Source organism: Suncus etruscus, chromosome 18 (assembly GCF_024139225.1).
Source record: "Suncus etruscus isolate mSunEtr1 chromosome 18, mSunEtr1.pri.cur, whole genome shotgun sequence".
In the NCBI taxonomy this organism is placed as follows: Eukaryota; Metazoa; Chordata; class Mammalia; order Eulipotyphla; family Soricidae; genus Suncus; species Suncus etruscus.
The window spans coordinates 36104460-36123835 of NC_064865.1; positions in this window are offsets into that span (position 1 = coordinate 36104460).

Consider the following 19376-nt stretch of genomic DNA (forward strand, 5'->3'; position numbering starts at 1 on the left):
GCCCTGCTGGGCTCTCTGAGGAAGATACTGAAAGAGGATAAGACGCAGGGCAAGCCTAGAATGGCTGTACGCTTGAAAGGTTATGAGATAGGCCACACACCTGTGGTGGTCAGGGCATGAATAAAGATGATGCTTCCTAATGCCTGCATGTGAGTGAGTCTTGATTACGCCGATTACCTGGGCCTGGAATCCGCCAGCTGGATGGGGATGAAGCCACGTGGCTGGGGCCTAAGCACAAAGGCCTCCATCCATCGCCATCCAGCCCCATCGTTAATTATTTAATTCAACATACAATTGTGTAAATGTACCACAGTTTCTTTAGCCATTCATCTGCTGAATGGCATTTTGGGTATTTCCAGAGTCTGGATATTGTAAAAAGTGCTGCAATTAATATAGGTGTGAGGACGGGATTTTTGTGTTGGATTTTTTTGTTCCTAGGGTATATCCCTAGGAGAGGTATAGCTGGGTCATAGGGGTGCTCAATTTCCAGTTTTTTGAGGAATCTCCATATTGTTTTCCATAAAGGCTGGAGTAGATGGCATTACCACCACATCCCCACCAGCACTGATTGTTCTTGTTTGATGTGTGCCAGTCTCTGTGAAGTGAAATGGTACCTCAATGTTGTTTTGATTTGCATCTCCCTGATGATTAGTAATGTGGAGCTTTTTGAAAATTTTTTTTCTTAAAGGATAAGGGTTAAAAGAAATAATAAAGTTTGACAGTTACAATCTTTGTTGTATGCATAGGCCCAGAAAAATATGTGTAAACAGAAAAAAAATTCTTGGTCTGATTACAAGAAGCTCTCACCCCTGAAGTTTATTGTCATAAGACAGACTCTGGGCTCCAGGCATACCAGTTTGTTCAACCTGAGTCATTCTCCCTGTCCCGGTGAAACTTTTTCACATTTTAGCTGTTGTTGGTATCAGGTTCATATATTTAAAGATTCTGAAATCTATGCATTTCTTTCATCGAAGTCAGGCTGATGTGGAGCATCCTCTAGTTTCAGCACACCATTAGATGCGGAGCAATCTGCCCTGCAAGCAGGCTGTTACTGAATTATCTTAGGTGTTGAGAGCACTCTTTGGAGTAAGTCAATGCCAGAACAGTGGTAGGTCTTCCCTGGTAGAGATTAGAATCCTGATAATATTATAGACAATTGTGATTGTTTCCATAGATAGTATCCATTTTTCATGGGTGTATGGGCAATGCCCACTTTTCTGAGGCCTAAGCCTATGGTGCAGTTAGCTGCATCACCAAATTTGTGTTCCCATCTCTATTAGATAAGAACTTGTTTGCGTATGTATTATTTTCCCATTTTAATGTGCCTATGCAAATGATAAACAATGCCACAAGATATTTTTAGTGCAACTGGGGGCTGACACTCCAACATTTTAATGACCAATTTTAATTTTAAAATTAAAAGTCCAACATTCCCCGTAACTTGGTTCAAACATGAATTCTATACAGAGATACTCTTCTACCAATATTGCTTATAAAACAGATCTCAAAGGGGGAAAAGCAAACAATCAAACAAAAAACTAGTGGGCAAAATTGTCACTACATAAAAGGGTATTCAAAAAAAGTTATAGATGTTAAGGGAATACATCTGAGATATACAAAGGAAATACACTTGTCCCTTTTATGTTTTAGAAATAGTTGAGAAGGAGGGTGTTGTTTCTGAGACACCACTTTGGTCTGTGATTTCATCAAGCGAAGAGCTCATGGAGCCATGTCACCCCCATGTTGCCTGCTGAGGCTTCTGACTCCACAATAGGCATTTGCTTCCTAATGGCTGGAAACCGGAAGTTCACCAGTACCCTCCCCACCCCCTGCAGGAACAGGGAAGCCTGGGATCTCCTTTAAACTGCTCCTTGTCAGAACTCACTTACTGGAACCTTGAGCAGGTGGTCAGGGGTAACCCTGTGGACAAGGAGGAAGGAGAGAGAAGACTGTGGGGGGCAGCCGAGGCTGCATCTTCCCCTAAACTTGGCCAATATGCCTACTTCATGGAGCCATGTTGTCCCCGTGTTCCAACTCCCCAAGAGGCGTTTGCTTCCTAATTGCTGGAAGCTAGAAGTTCACCAGTCCCCCTCCTCACCCCCTGCATGAATGGGGAAGCCTGGGGTATCCTTTAAACTGCTCCTCACCGGAACCCACTTGCTGGGACCTAGAGCAGGTGGCCAGGAGTAATCCTGGGGACTGGGAGGAAGGAGAGAAAAGGCTTTGGAGGGCAGCTAGGGCTGCATCTTCCCCTAAGCTTAACCAAAAAGCCTATCGCATGGAGCCATGTCTTCCCTGTGTTGCCTGCTGAATATTCTGACTTCCCAAAAGGCGTTTGATTCCTAAATTATGGAAACTGGAAGTTCACCAGTGATGTGGAGATTTTTAATGTGCCTTTTGGACATTTGTATTTCTTTTTTGAGAAATTATCTGATCATTTCTCTTCCCCATTTTTTGATGGGGTTAGATTTTTTTTGTAAAGTTCTGTCAGTAGCTTGCATATCTTAGATATTAGCCCCTTATCTGATAGGTATAGGGTGACTAGCTTCTCTCACTTGTGGATGGTTTTTGTAGATTAGAATCTTTCTTATTGATAACAGAAAAAGTTCTACCCAGTCATGTGTCAAAGTCCGTCTTCTGTAATTGGTAATATTGTTTTTTGTACAGATCAAAGGATGGTATTTCTTCTATCTCATATTACCATTAGGTGATGAGATAGGGCAGCCTGCCCTTCTATCAAGGTTTTGCTTTTTTTTTCATTGTCAGGTTGTATCAATCTGCCACCAGTTGGTGCCAGAGTGATATAAAGATTCTCCAGGGTGCGTTTGGTTTCTGATTTTGTTTCAGAAAGCTGTAAAGCCACAGTGATAAAAGCAGCATGGTACTGGAAAAAAAGATATAGTGTCAAAATAGAATATCCAGTGACATACTCCCAAATATACTGTCAAATAATATTTGACAAAGAAGCCAATAATTTGAAATGGAACAAAGCCAGTATCTTCAATAAATGGTTTTGGAACAACTGGATAACCACCTGTAAGTAATCAAAGATTGATCAAGGGGCAGAAGTGATGGCGCAAGTGTTACGGTGTTTGCCTTGCATGCAACTAACCTAGGACAGCCTTTGGTTTGATCCCCCATCATCCCATATGGTCCCTAAGCCAGGAGCAATTTCTGAGCACAGAGCCAGGTTAACCCCTGAGTATCATAGATGTGGCCCAAAAAAAGAAAAAAAGAAAAAAAAACTCGATCCATACCTCACACCCTACACAAAAGTCAACTCAAACAAAGGATTAAAGACCTTGAAATCAGACCTAAAACTATAAAGTTCATTGAGGAAAAATAGGCAAAACACTTCAATACTTATATATCAAAGTCTTTGATAATAGAATGCCAATGTCAAGAAATTTAACATCAATCTAAATAAATAGGACTACATCAAACTAAAAAGTTTCTGCATGGCAAAAGAAAACCTGGGTAAAACTAGAAGACACTCATGGAATGGGAAAAATGTTGCACTCAAAGCATAAGATAAAGGGTTGATATCTAGGATATACAAAGCTCTCAGAAAGATTAGCTCCACAAAATCTAATAAAGCCATAGAAAGTGGGGAGAAGAAATGAATAGACACTTCTCTGGTGAAGTACAACAGATGGTCAATAGACACATGAGAACATGTTTACCATCACTCATCATTAGGGATTTCCAAATCAAAATAGCAATGAGATATCACTCTATACCAGTGAGGATGGCACATATCAAAAATAGCAGTACCTGTTGCAGGAGCAGTGGTCCAGTGGTAAGGCATTTGCCTAGCAAGCAGCTACGTAGTACATACTATGGTTCAATTCCCTGGCATCACATATGGTCCCCCAAGCCAGTGGAAATTTCTGAACGCATAGTCAGGAGTAATACCTGAGTGTCACCGCATGTGTCCCCCCAAAAAAGAATGAGACCAACCTCTGTTGGCAGGGATATGATAAGAAAATAATTCTCATCCAATGCTGGTGGGGATGCTGCCTAGTCCAATCTCTATGTAAAACAGTATGCAAGGTTCTCAGTAAACTCAGAATTGAACTGCTATATGCTATATTTTCTTGACCTGCAGGAAACACAGCTTTGAGGTTGCCGGGGAGTACATGAGTGAAAAGACAAAGATACAAAAAGACAAGACACAGAGACAAAGTACAAATGGGATAATAATCTGTTTTTATATGGAGTAATGCTGAGTTTATATACATTTCCAAAAAGCAGGCTTATCTTTTGCAGACAGAATTCTCCATGTAGGCAGCGACATAAAGATACAGACCAGGCAGAAATGCACAGATAAGGGGAACCATTGTGGGCAGGCAGGAACATATAGAATATTGGAAGCCGGGTGATGGGGGAAGTCATGCAGGCTGCCGAGCCAGGGCAGCAGCGAGCAGCCCTAGGGAGGCGGTGAGGTTGGAAGGGTCGCTGGGGGAAGCCACGCAGGCTGCTGAGGCAGGGCAGCAGCAAGCAGCCCCAGGGAGGCAGTGAGGTTGGAAGGGATACAAGGGGGAAGCCATGCAGGCCGCTGAGCCAGGGCAGCAGCAAGCAGGCCATGGAAGTAGTGAGGTTGGAAGGAGAGCCAGGGGAAGCCAAGTGGGCCTCCGAAACAGAGCAGCAGGGAACAGCCACAGGGAAGCGGTGAGGTTGGAAGGAGGCACCGGAAAGGGCACGAGTGGGCCACTGGAGTGTCACCATAACAGGTATCCCAGGAGGACCCTGAGTCATGGGGGGGGGGGGGAGGTAAGCTAGAAGATGAAAGATAAACACAGAATGATAGCACTATTCTGAAGATCGAAAAATATACACCATATATATACAAGTAACACGCCATGAACAAGTACAACAGTTTAACAGGGTAGAAACTTCAAACACAATAATTATCAACATTTACTGGTGAGTAGGGTAAAAAAACAAATGGAAGAGGATCAACACAAAGCCTTGACTACACATATACCATAAACAAGCAATAGCAGAAACATCATCATATAGAGAACAGGTATGTAAGCAACCTTTACTACAAAACTCCATAATATTGTCTTAAAGATCTTATACAGGACAAGAGTATGATGGGAAACCAGTGATTTCAGATAACTGGAATCAGATAACAGATAACAGATAATTCCATAACAATAAGATTTAATGCCTTAATCTTACTATATTTCAAATAACCTCTCAGCTTCTCAGTCCACAGGAGTCCTTGGATACAAAGGATGAATAACCTAAGATGACACCTCGGTGCCCAATCACACTAGAGACCATACCCAGTCTGCATTATGAAAATGTCTGGAGAAAACACTTTAACATACCCTTTATCTCTAGAGTATGCCCTCGACTAGGACCTGAAGCACACAACCAGCCAGACCACTGAAGCAGGCACCAGTGACCCACAGACTTACATTATGGGACCTACTCATTGAACATGGTTATGCAAACCAACATTTTCTTTCTCTCTCCTCTCTTCTCACTACTTCTTTATCCCCTTTTCTTTTTCTGCCCTTTCCTCCTCCTTAATATCAATTCTATCCATGTCAAATAAAAATCGCACTGTTACTTCTCCTCTAGGAAAGGGAATTCGATACATAAGGTGCTGAAGACAAAAATACATAGAATCACCACCTATAGAGATAGACCTATCTAACACATTGGTTAATACTCGAGACATGAAACCTGTGTATATCCAAAATTTCTCCAGTTGTCACCTTATCCTGAAACCATCATCCAGGGAAGTCCGAACCCATCACTAATGAAATCCCTAGAAATCGAGAAAAACTCCCAACTTCGACACACCAGCCCAATCTCTCTTAGCTGATCTATTAGTTTCTGTACCTTATTTGTACTATATTCACCTATTTCTCTGTTCTCTTATTTCTTCTCCATGGCTCTTTTTCTTAAGCTATACATAAGCTAACTATTTTATGTTTGTATGTGGGCATGAACACACAGAGATATGACTCCTCCATGAGAGGCAAACCTAAAATGCAAATAACCCAAGCCTATAGTGTATATAGCCTCTCCCATAAACTGCCCCTTTCCACCCTTTCAGAAATCTGACTACCCCTTCACCCCCAATTCCAACCTGAGTTCCCACCTTATTAAAGCTCTTTACCCTCAGTTCTTAACCCATTAGATATCAAGACAGAACTGCTACTCAATAAGACACTACCCACCACCCAAGCGAAGGGACATCCACCTATACCCACACCTCGTCCCAGGCAAGAAACTTCAACCAACACCCCTGCTGACACATGCTTCTCACCTCTCTTGTGGATTGTTGTTTGATAACGGACATAGATATAAAAGAATCCCCACTGCAAGAACTCGACCCAAGACCTCTCTGCTGAAAATCTCTTCTCAATCTCAAGAAGACCAGGACATGGGATGAAATGCACCCTGGATCCCACACCCCACAAGAAAAGCTCAAAAGACAAAGGGGGAACTCTATGCTCCCATCATAAGCTTAAGACCCATAGAATACTACCTCATAACTTGCTAACCCCCAAATGGAAGGTAGTCTCCTGCATCACTTTGTTCCTCTAATTATCTTTTTTAATTTATTTAAAAATTCCATTTTCTTTACATATATGTGTGAATATATATATATATCCATATATATTTTGTCTTATTCCTGCCATCTTCTCTTTCCACCCCCAAGTGCACCAGCGATAAAATGTAGCACCATTTCTTCCTGCAAAGGCACACTAAAACGAGGAAATTTAAAGTAGAACAACACACTCTTATCTACTAGGGATAAGAACTCACACTTTTTTTTTTACAATACAGAGGCACCGTCTACCTCAAGCATGTGTCATGTGGACCCAAAGTAGACTATAGGAGACCATACAACAACTGTCCAACCTTGATCCCTGGATTCCAGACATAGAAATGACATAGCTCTTCACAACAGCTTCAGGAACTAATCCCCCTCTGGGACATCCTTAATACTGCTTTGATGCCAACATTATCCAGTTCTGATCTGATATCCTAACAATGAGATAATGGCAACATCAAGACCTAAGAGCAGGTTTTCCTCACCTCACCATCTAATGATAAGACAAAATTAGACGACTTGTCATCTTATGATCTGCGACAGATGACTGACGGTGACAACCATGAAAGGGTAGAACATATCCTGGGTTCAAGAAAAAAAAAGCCTTAGTACAGAGTTCAACCTACAATCTGTATAACAACCAAGATCTCTAAATCCAGAGGAATGACTGAGACAACTGCTACTGAATGGGTCTCCTGGAAGCATAATATAGATGCCATTCTATGCTCCATCTTAGGTTCAGCCCAAGGACCAGAACTACCAACCATGGAACACTGATTAAAATGACAATGAAGGAGCTGAACTTCTAGAGCTGTAAAGCAACAACAACAACGACGACAATAACAACAACAAAAACTTCTTTATAAACTCCATTCCTTGACCGGTATAGAAACCAACATCTCCAGATACAGAGGTCTAATTTTATCATTCATGATGGAGCAGATGTCTCCCATACACCACAGGAGGATCTAGGGGAGAGTAAATGAACACACATGGAGTCTGTAGTTAATCCCATGACAACATACTTCAAGGGTGGAGGAACCCTGTATCATTTAGGTCAAGGAAATTCCCTTTCTAATTTTCCCAATATTTACTGTGCCTATGCAGAAGGAAAGAAGAAAAAAGGAAAGAAAAGGAACCAGCACAAATTTTAGTTTTGTCCTTTTTTTTTTTTTTTTGCTTTTGCTTTTTTGTTTTTGTTATTGTCATTGCTGTTTCCTTTCTTTTCCTGTGCTCCATTTCAACTTTTTTTTTTCAGAAGCGTGATTAATGTGTGGTGCATATGTCTAGTGCTGTAGTGCTCACTGGATTTTTTGTTTGATTTTTCTTTTTGTATTGTTGTGGTGATCCTCATCCTCTTTCCCTTTCTTCTCTGAAAACTGTTGTTTCGATCCTCAAGAAGGACTCTGCCCACTTTTGGCCTGTGGCATTTTTACCCCATGCTATTTCTTTTCTTTTTTTATTTTTTATTCTGTTTTTGCAAACAGAACCACATAACCGGAACCATCTTACTCTGCCCTCAAATTGAGAAGGAAAGAAAAGAGGATACCAAGTCCAAATAACTCTATGATCATTAAATAGTAATAAAAATGATCAGACTTAATCACCAAATTCAAAGCCAACAATACAATCAATACCCAACAAGCTACATACAGAGGGGATCATTTATATTGTACGCCTGGGAAGTAAGGGAGGAGGGTAGTGGATGAATTCTGGGAATGCGGGGGAGGTCAACTTCGGCAGTGGGAATTCCCCAGGTACAATGTTAATATGTACCTAAATTATTACTATGAAAGATATGTAATCCACTTTGATAAAAAATAAAATATTTAAAAAAAGAAAACAAAGAATAATGGAAGCCATTGCGGGCAGGCAGGAATGTACAGATAACAGGGACAATAGATAATGTTAGACTCAGTTCCCCAGGGTTACAATTCTATGTTCTCATTGTCTTTATTAAAACTTGAAATGTTACTTACTTTTGTCACAGGCTCTCTGCTTGCTACAAGGCTCTCTGCTTGTCAGAAGACTCTCTGCTTGTCACAAGGCTCCCTGCTCTCCTCATTTTTTTCTAATTAAAAGTAAAATTAAAAATTCTACTCTCTTAACTATTGTTGTGAAGCTATATTATTTTGTAGCCATTCTATATCCTAAATTACTGTTAGTCCTAATTAGTTGGTCAACCATCCTTCTCTCATGCCTTTTATAAGACTATATAGTCTTTGTGAAGTCTTTAGGTACCTTTTGCAGGGCTTGAGACTTCTCGTGCCCAGCTCATTACATTCATCCAGTTAAATATTTTTAAGAATGCAGCAAGCTTTATAAAAGGAAACAGAGGTCTGCCCCCCATGTGCAATGGTCCAGTTTTTATGGAAAGAGGGGAATTTACAACAACAAAAAATGCTGTCAATGTTTTTTATTGTTTCAGGACATTGCTTAAGTCCATATGATTAAATAGAACCTCACTTTTGTGAATTTTGCTTTTGACAGGTTCCTCACCAGAGTGATGCTGGATCAGCCTGATTAGCCCATTTGGACTGGCTCTTTCCTTTATCTGTTTTTATAAGGCTAGTGTAAGGGCAGAGGCTGGGTGACAAAACTGCCTCCTGGAGTACATAACTCCACAGCAGATCATCAGGTATTGTGTTGCTGTAAAAAAGGAGTTTCACGGTGGTGTGTTTGCCACTGAATCCCACTGGCCTGGGTAACTGATGATGTTTAGGCCTCATTGGGGAAGTATTTCCATACCAGGGTCTCCTTAATGGAGTACCAGTGTCTGGGGAGCAGCTGTCAGTTAGTCCTGTACTTCACCAGTGGTGAGGGTGGTTGTGAGAGGTTCTTCAGAGAAGCCTCAGTCCTCTCAAGGTGATGATAGTGAAGCTGTATGAGTTTTGCATTTAAATCAATTTGTTACTTAACAAAAGTTGTAAGCTCTTTTAAAAGTCCAGGGCCCAAATGAGACCAGCAAGTGGCCCCACTAAAGATCCTAGTACTAGAGGTCATGTTTTCAAATTTGGAACACTTAAGAGAACTCAAACATTTATACTTACATTTTGAACAAGTATTAAAATTCACACAACTACTTTGATTAGCAATAATAACAGAGGGAGAAAATAATTTAACTGACTTTTTGGAGTAGAATAAAACTTGGATCCCAATTAGGCAAATCTTTATAAGTTAGTTTCTTGTTGGGGAAGTGGGAAAAAAAGGTGAGGTTGGAAATGCTGTCAGCAGGTTTGCACACCAACATAACACAATGGCTTAACATATAATGCATACTAGAATCTGGTTACAGACAAAATGAAGTAAGTTTAAGTCTGGTTGCTAAAGAAATCCAATAATTTTGCCCAAAGAGAACAGAGGCGATAAAACAAAGGTGCATTGCCCCATCATAAGCATCAATAAAATTATGGACAAATACAGTTGATGTCTTTATTTTTAGGGCCAAAGTGTCCTTTACAGCCTCTTTCCAATATAGTTCTTCATCTTGTACTTTCTGGGGATGCTTTTTTCTCAGTGTTGCCATTTGGAACTATTTGCCTGCAGACTCATCCTCTGAGAGTTTTTTTTAGGAGTAGATGGTCTCTTTGTCCTTTGTGATCTGTTGGAAAAACAGAGGAGGAAATCTCAGGGTTTCTTGTGGCCCTGGAAATAGTTTGGTTAGTGTGTTTTATAAGTCTTTTCGGGAGCCAATGTGCAGCTCCTTCTTTTATGTCAAAAACACACAGATCCATGTCCCCAGATTAGTACTGGGTCTAGGCCTTGTCATTAGCCAGTTAATGGATCTTTTCACAATTTAAAGATGTACTATTCTTCAGCTGCTGAGTGACCAGATTGATCAAACTGTAAAAAATTAATAACAGGGGCCAGAACGGTGGCACTCTGCCTTGCTTGTACTAGCCTAGGACGGATCATGGTTTTATCCCCTGGCATCCCATATGGTTCCACCAACCCAGGAGCAATTTCTGAGTGCATAGCCAGAAGTAACTCCTGAGTGTCAAATAGATGTGGCCCAAAAGACAAACAAACAAAAAATTAACAACAAACAAGGCATGTGCCAGCACATTTTGGGGCTAGCCTTTGATTGCATATAATTGTCCTGTTTGTAATATTTGAATCATGTTTTTAAGAGTTTGATGGGCACATTCTACAATACCCTGGCCTTGGGGGTTATAGGAAATTCCTTGTGAAAAATTGAAAGTGATTTACAAAAGGACTGGAATTTTTTCCCCCATGTACCCTGGATCATTGTCTGTCTTGATGATTTTAGGCATGTCCATAACAAAGAGGATAACACATGAGCAATAACATTCTTGCAGGCTTCTTACTGCAAGGTTTCCTGTATAAATCCACTATAGGTATCTATAGTTACATAAAAATATTTATGGTTTGCAAATTCTGAAATTTGGGTTATATTAATTTGCCATATATCATTGGGAATTAAACCCTGGGAGTAACCCCAAATGTGGGACAGACAGTTGAGATACTCTGGCAGAAGATTTGTACAACTATTTGCTTGACCTGTTCCCTGGTGATTTTAAACTTAAGTCTTAAAGTATTTGCATTTAAATGATGTAATGCATGAGCTTGGACAGCAGTATTGACACCATCCTTAAAGAGGGCAATTGTTTTAGTAGCTTCATTGGCCAAGTAATTACCTAAGGCCATGGGGCCAGTAAACCTGAATGTGCTCTTAAGTGGCCTACAAAAAGGCCACTTACTTATTCTAATTAATTCCTGAATTTTGTCAAACAATGTAGTTGCATTTAAAATAGATTTCAGATAGCTTACAGTTTCAAGCAAAGGTTTAGAATAGAACAGATAGACACTTTCAGTGTATAAATTAAAAGAAACATTAGTAAAAGTTTTAAAAATTTCCAAAATGGCACAATTTCTCACCAATTTAGCAGATTTATATTCAGTGGAAATGGTTGTTGTTGAATCTTTTACTACATATGCAGCACTGCCATTGCATAAACCATCTATGAATATAGTTAACTGCCCATCAATAGGGGAGGATTGAATAATAACTTGTAAAATCCAAATATGCATTTTAATTAATTGTATAAGTTTATTTGCTGGATAATGATTATCAATTTCTCCCTCAAAGGCAGCACAGTCCAGAGGCCAGTCATCTGTGTTTTGCATTAACCAATCCTAATGTTATTTATTATAAGGTTATGTAAGACAATTATGTTCCCTTTCAAAATACTTTCTGCAAAATTCTCTGCCCATCATAATAAGCTCAGCAACCGAAATATAATAACAAACCAACATTTTTTCTGAGTGAATCAGATAAATGCACCCAGGAGATAGGGTTATTTTGGCAAACCAATCCTATAGTTTTATGCAAAGACTCAAAGATTATAAAACTAAATAGCATAGAACAATTAAGTGCATGAACAAATTTTGTGCTGAAAATGCTTCTTCTACCTTAATTAATGCTTCCTGGATTTCTGAAGTTAATTTCCGGGCAAATTTTGTAACAGAATCTCCTTTAAGAATGTCAAATAAGAATTTCAATTCACCAATGGTTAAATGCAAATAGGGCCATAGCCAATTAATATTTCCTAATAATTGCTGAAAATCATGTGAAGTTTATAAATGAGAAATTTTTAGCTGAGTCTTTTGTGTTAAGACCTGGTTATGACACAACTGAAATCCCCAAAATAAATAAGGTTCTTCAAATTGCATCTTATCAGAGGCAAGTTGGAATCCAGCATTAGCAAGTGTTTTGGTAAGCATCTGACAATATTGAAATACTTGATTGTGTCAGTCTCTGCAATTAATAAATCATCCATATAATGAACCAGATAAAACTATGGCCAGGCAAGCCAGATCAGTTCAATGACTTGTGCTACATGTTTCTGACAAAAGGTGGGGCTATTTGCCATGTCCTTCAGCAGAGCTTTCCACTGGTAGCGTTTCATAGGTCCCTTAAAGTTAATAACAGGGATGTTAAATGAAAACTTTTTCTATCTTCTGGATGTAAAGGGATGGAAAAGAAGCATTTTTTAACATCTATTATTATCTTATAGGAATCTGGGGGGAATGGTCACTGGGGAAGTTATGCCGGGTTGCACGGCCCCAAAGATAACCATAGTGTAATTAACTTGTTTTAAATCTTGAAGTAGCCTCCATTTTCCTGACTTCTTCTTGATAACAAATATTGGCATGTTATAGTGTGAGGAATTAGGTTCAATATGACTTGCTGAGAGTTGTTCCTACGTTAATTGCTCTGCAGCATTTCGCTGATTAGGGGCCATTGATCATAGGTTGGTTTAATTGTCAAGTGATTTTATCTGTATTGGGTGCAGGAATGTCAGCAGCTGAAATAACAAATTTCCAAGTCCTGCTCTATCATTATTTGGAGTAGATTCTATGGGGGCTGTAAGTCCCTGTTAAAACCTCCCTAAACCTCATCCTGGGATATAGCCCTGGCTAACCATCATTTCCAGTCCCCTGTTATAAATCAATACTAAATCCATTTGATTCAGTATGTCTCTTACCCATAAATTTGTGGATAATCCCGGAATAACATATGGGCGAACATTCCTGAATGATTTTCAGAATTTCACCAGTGCAAATAATTTGCATTTATGAGGTGTTTTCTGGAGTGGCCTATACCCAGAAGATTAGTAACCCAGGCAGGTAAAGGCCAAGTAGAATGGCAAGTTTCCTGTCTCATGATAATAGCACCAGCTCTGGTATCTACCAGGCCTGAGAAAGCCTTCCCATTAATATTTATGATAAGCATTGATATGTTATTAGATACCTGCTGCATACAGAAAATATCAGAAGAGCTAAAACAATCAGTCTCTTAAAGAAATCTTTCTTGAATTCAGTTTGTAAAAACTTTTCAGAGGTCTCAATGGCATCTCTTATGTCTTGATGCCAGTCCCAGACACTTAAGGCATCCTTAATTAAGGTTCATTGCATTGGGCTGTCATGGGGATCTTGTTGGGACCACAGGTCTTATATATGTTTTATATGACTCCTCCAACTCTACTCCATCACTTCTCATCTATACTTCCTTTCTGCAGGAACTACGAACAAATGTCCTGTATAAACTTGAAAAATGAAACAAAGGGGCAGGTGAGGTGGCGCTAGAGGTAAGGTGTCTGTCTTGCAAGTGCTAGCCAAGGAAGGACCATGATCATGAGATGCCCCGGCATCTCATATGGTCTCTCCAAGCCAGGAGCAATTTCTGTGCTCTTAGCCAGGAGTAACCCCTGAGCATCAAACGGGTTTGGCCCAAATAAAAAAAAAAAAAAAAAAAAAAGAAAAATGAAACTAAATCTTTCTTTACTCATTTCTCTAGTTCTTAAAGACTGTTGTATTCCTTTAAGAAATTCTTCATGAACACTTGATTCTTGTCCCATTTCAGAAAATATAAGTTATAGAAACAGTTCAGTATAAGCAGTTTAATTAAAGAGTAAGATGATCTGTTTAAAATTAAATGACAGTGGTGTATTGCCTAAACCAGTGTGTGCCTGATGGTGATCTATTTATCTTCTGTAGGGACAAGTCTTTATCTGGGAGGCTTGTTCAAGACCCCTTTATCCCTCTAAGGGTGTCTTTCACCAGCCTCTGCTCTTTGGTCTTAGTTAGAGGACCCCTGCCCAGGGGTTGGGGGGCAAAATTGTATACCGAGAAATTGAAAACGAAACTGAGATGACAGAAAAGACAGTGGGACTTTTTCTAAATAAGAAGTGTTTTCTGCCTGGTGGGCTTTAATTCTGGCTGATGGGCTTAAATTCTTTTGCCTGATGGGCTTCTTTTTCCAGCCTGATAGACTTAAGCTCCAGCCTGATGAGCTTTAATGCCTTGCTGATGGACAGGGACTGGACTGTGAAAAAAATTTTCACTTACCTTTACCGAAGTTTTGCTTCATACCACATGTGCTGATTTCTCTGCTACTAGTGGCCACTATTTTCTCCACAGTGCTAGTCGCAGGATTCTCTCATGCCTCAGGCCCAACCTTTGGGCGCCAGAATGTCTCGTCCCACAGGACACACAGCTTCGGGGTTGCCTGGGAGCAAAAAGACAAAGACGCACAAAATAGCCAAGACACAGAGACAAAGTACAAATGGGAGAAGAATACGTTTTATAGAGGGGAATGCTGAGTTAATATACATTTCTAAAAAGTGGGCTTATCTTTTGCGGACAGACTTCTGCATGTAGGCAGCAACATAACAGACACAGAGCAGGCAGAAATGTCTAGATAAGGGGACCTATTGAAGGCAGTGAGAAATGTACAGATAACCAGGACTACAGATGTTAGACTCAGTTTCCCAGGGTTACAATTCTATGTTCTCTCTGTCTTTGTTCAAACCTGAAATGGTTACATAAAACTACTTTTATCACAAGGCTCTCTGTTTGCTGCAAGGCTCTCTGCTTGTCAAAGGCTCCCTAAATCATATGACCCAGTAATAACACTCCTAGGTATCTATCCCCAAGACAGTAGGACATTCAGACAAAAGTATGTATGAACTTCACTATTTATTGCAACACTCTGCTCAATAGTCAAGATTTGGAATCAACCTCATAGTCCAGCAACAGATGAGTGGATCATAAAGATGTGGTACTTATACACAATGGAATACTACATAGCAGTTAGAAATGATACAATCATGAATTTTGCAGCAACTTAGATGGAACTAGAAAATATTATGTTAAATGAAGTAAGACAAAAGAAAGATAAGTAGAAAATGATAGCTCTTATCTGATATATTTAGAATATATACCACATATACATGTAATACTCCATGAAGAAACATAATGGTCTAAATAGTAGAAACTCTAAACATCGTAGGTGTTGGGGAAACTCCAAACACCAAAGCCTGTCTAGAGTATAGGCAGAGGTGGGGTGGGGAGGAGGGAGATTTGGGACATTGGTGATGGGAATACTGCACTGGTGAAGGGGGGTGTTCTTTACATGACTGAAAGCGAACTACAATCATATTTGTAATCAAAGTGTTTAAATAAGTATATTAATAAAAAGAAACTCAAAACACCATAAGTGTCAGGATATAGAGAAGAGAAGTGATGAAATTAAGCAGAAGAGGGGAAACACAAAGCTTCAACTTTCTATTATACCATGAAGAAACCAGCAACAATGGAAACAGGGGTTTACTTCAACCTCTCTCTACAAAGGTCTATGATAATGTTCTAATGTACTGATCCACAAAACCAGGTGCAGAATATGAGAGGAAGCCAGGGACTCTCGCTGAAGTGATTACTAACAATATTTTTTAAAGTCTTGATTTTATTAGGTATAAAATAACCTTCCTGATTCTTTGTTCACAGTGGTTCCTCAAAAAATAGGTGGGTACTCTAATTTTAAAACTCGGTGCTCAATTATTTCTTTTGTTTATGTCTCCTATTTGGATCAAAAGCATATGACCATTGAGATCACAGAAACAAGACAGTTCACATTTTGCATGCAACTGACCAGTTTTTCCAACTACACTTGCTAAAGAGGCTTTCTTTGCTCCACTTTGTATTTTTTGATGCTTTCTCAAAGATTACTTGATATACCTGCTGATCAGTTTCAGAATATATAATAGAGAGGTAATTAAAATACCAATATTGTATGTATATGTATATATAGTATATCTATTCCTATTGATCTGAGGATCTGTCTTGATCAGTATCATGCTTTTTTAATGACTACTGCTTTATAGTACAGTTTAAGGGTGGGGAATGTGATTATCTCTTTTTCCCCTAATGATTTCTTTAGCTATTTGTGTATGTAAATTGAATATGAATTTCAGGAATGTTTGATTTATTTATTTTTAAATAGCCATGAGTATATTTATAGGGATAGCATTATGTATCTAGAATGTTTACAATGTTTGAAGTGTATTTTAATTTTAAATATGTTAATCATCACAATCCATAAGCAGAGTATATGTTTCCATTTCCTTGTCCCCATTTTATTTATCAAAGCAGTTTATTGTAGCTCTCATTATATAGATATTTCACCTTTATAGTTAATTCACTTTTATTTTCATTATATCATGGTTTGAGTTGATAGTTGATTTTTATCCTCTTATTTAGGAATTTTGTTTTTGACCCAGTTGTGGTCTATATTGGAGGATGCCCATGTACATTGAAGAAGACTGTGTATTCAGTCTTTTGGTAATTAAAATACATATATATATATGTATATATATACAAAATCCAACATCCTTTCATGTTAAAGACACTCAGCAAAATAGGGTTAGAAGGAACCTTCCTCAAGATAGTCACAGCTATATATGAAAAGCCTACAGCCAACATTATACTCAATGGTGAGAAACTAGAAGCATTCCCACTAAGGTCAGGAACTAGGCAAGGCTAGTGTATATATAGTGTATATATATATATATATATATATATATATATATATATATATATATACTAACCACTCCTATTTCTTGCTTCAAAACCTTCATATCCTTCCTTCATATCTTTGCTTAGATTCAGCCTAATTAATCTATTAAGATGTGACAAAGTCGTGTTGAAGTCTCCAAGTACTACTTACTGTATTGCTATTGGTCTTCCTTCAGGTCTATTAGAAATTTTTTTAGGTATTTTGCTGACTCTTCATTGGGTGTAACTATGTTTAGAAGTGTGATTTCTCTCTGTTGTATATATCCTAGATTATTAATACATTATCCTCTCTGTCTTCTATAACGTTTTTAAGCTTAAAAACTATATTGTTTGATATTATTAAGGCCATCCTAAACTTGTTAAAGGAGTTCTTTGCTTGAATGTTTGTCTCCCAACCTTTGAATCTATCTTTTTCACTAGTTAAGTGTGTTTCTTACAGGCAGAAAAATGTTGAATTCTATTTCCTGATACATATTGACACTCTGTGTCTCTAATTTGTTTCTTTAGTCTATTGACTTTTGTGGTAGAGAGAAGCTTAGAAATAAGGGGAGTTCTGCAAGCTGGCCTTGAATATAAAAGAATGTCTGTTCAGAAACTTCTGTTTCCTGCTGTTAGGAGTACAGGATGAGCTGAGAAAGTCATACAGATCAAACAACCTGTCCTTACAAACTCTCTAGGTTAATTTGCCATAAGCATTACAACAGTTATCTTTACATAATTTCTGATTGCAGAAATGCCTAAGCAATGTAAAGCTGTATTACCAATATTATGTTTTCTGCCTAAAGTTTGCCTTTAAAAACTCCATCCCTACCTTCAATAAACAAAGTCTATTGCTCTGATAATAATTCTCTGTAAGTGGTATGTGTCTTGAAGTCTTACCTCCTTTTCCTGAGTCCAGCCTTATAGGCTACCAGCTGGAAGAGACACTTACCCACCTTTGTATTGTCATCATTGTGTGGGTCTCCCCACTAATGCCTGACAGACTTTGAGAGAGATTATTGTCATAGAATTTTGTGCCATATTATTGTATAAGTTTAATATGTTTCTGGGTTTTGTCTTGCCTTAAAGTATATCCGTCAGTTATTTTTTTTAAGGTTTATTTTAAACCTACAATGTTCCCTAGCTGCTGTTTATTCTTGAAGTTGTTTAGGCTTCTTTAAAGCCTCTAAATAAAAGTCTGGCTGGGCTGTTATTTGTGATATATTTGTTTATTGATTTTTTCACCATATTCCATCACTGTCTTTGGGCCAGGGTAGTTGCTTGTTAGAAAATCTATCATAAATATATAAAGGATGCTTTTCTGCATGTGATTTTCTTTTTATCTTTTTGCTTTCAGTATTCTATGTCTGGTTTTTATCCTTGATATTAAGGTGTTCCTTAAAGTGGTTTTATGTGGGCCTTCTTTAGCTGGTATGCTTTTGACATACAAGATGTGGATAGAAGCACTCTTCAACCCTGGAATCTTTTAAACAATTATATCTCTGACTATTGATTCTTCATAGGGATTTTCTTCCCAGCTCTCTGGGAAATCAATGACTCTATTGTGTCTGTTGAATTTATCCCAAAGGACTATTTCTTTTGTTTTATCTGTTTTTGTCTGTTTTGCCTGTGTTTTACAACTTCTGTTCATTTATTTATCTCTCTATTTTTATTTGGATGGTTGGGCCATGCCCAGAAATCCTCGGGGGTTGCTCCTAGCTTTTGTTCAGAAATCATCCCTGGCAGATTTGGGGAACAAAATAGAATGTCCAGCAGCGAATCTTGCTGGTCCTGGGCCATCCACATAAAAAGTGAAAACTCCTACGGCTGTGCTATCATTGTGAACCCATTCTGTTAATTTATTTTAAATATCTTCTCTAACTTCTCAACAGAAAGTTAAGGTGTTATGTGCCTCATCTTTCAGCTCACTGATTTTGTCAGCAGCAGCTGTTATTCTGATGGTGATGCCTTCCAGTGAGTTTATCAATTTGCCTACTAATTTTTCAGGTCTTTACTTTGTTAGAAGTTTTCTCATTTTTATTCTCTTATCTTTTGAGTCTTATTGGCTCTGAATTCCATGATTTTTTTGAATTCTTTAAACATCTTCAACATTTTCTCCCAATGGTCCTTTTCAGAGAGGTTCTATAGATAGCGATATTATTTATGTCTTCAGAATTACACTCTTCATTCAAAAACTATTTTCAGGGTTTGAATTGATTTCCCATTGTTACTTTTACAATGTTCTTGTCTATTTGTGTTGTGGTGGGGCTCCTTGACTAGAAATATTGTGTAGCTGTTCACTGCATTTTATATTTATAAAATAAGACAAATAGAATAATTTTGGTTGATCATTTTTATTATTATTTAATCATTATTATTATATTTACTGTTTACAGTGAATGCTATATGTTTTTGTTTGTTTTTTGCTTTTTGTAGGTCC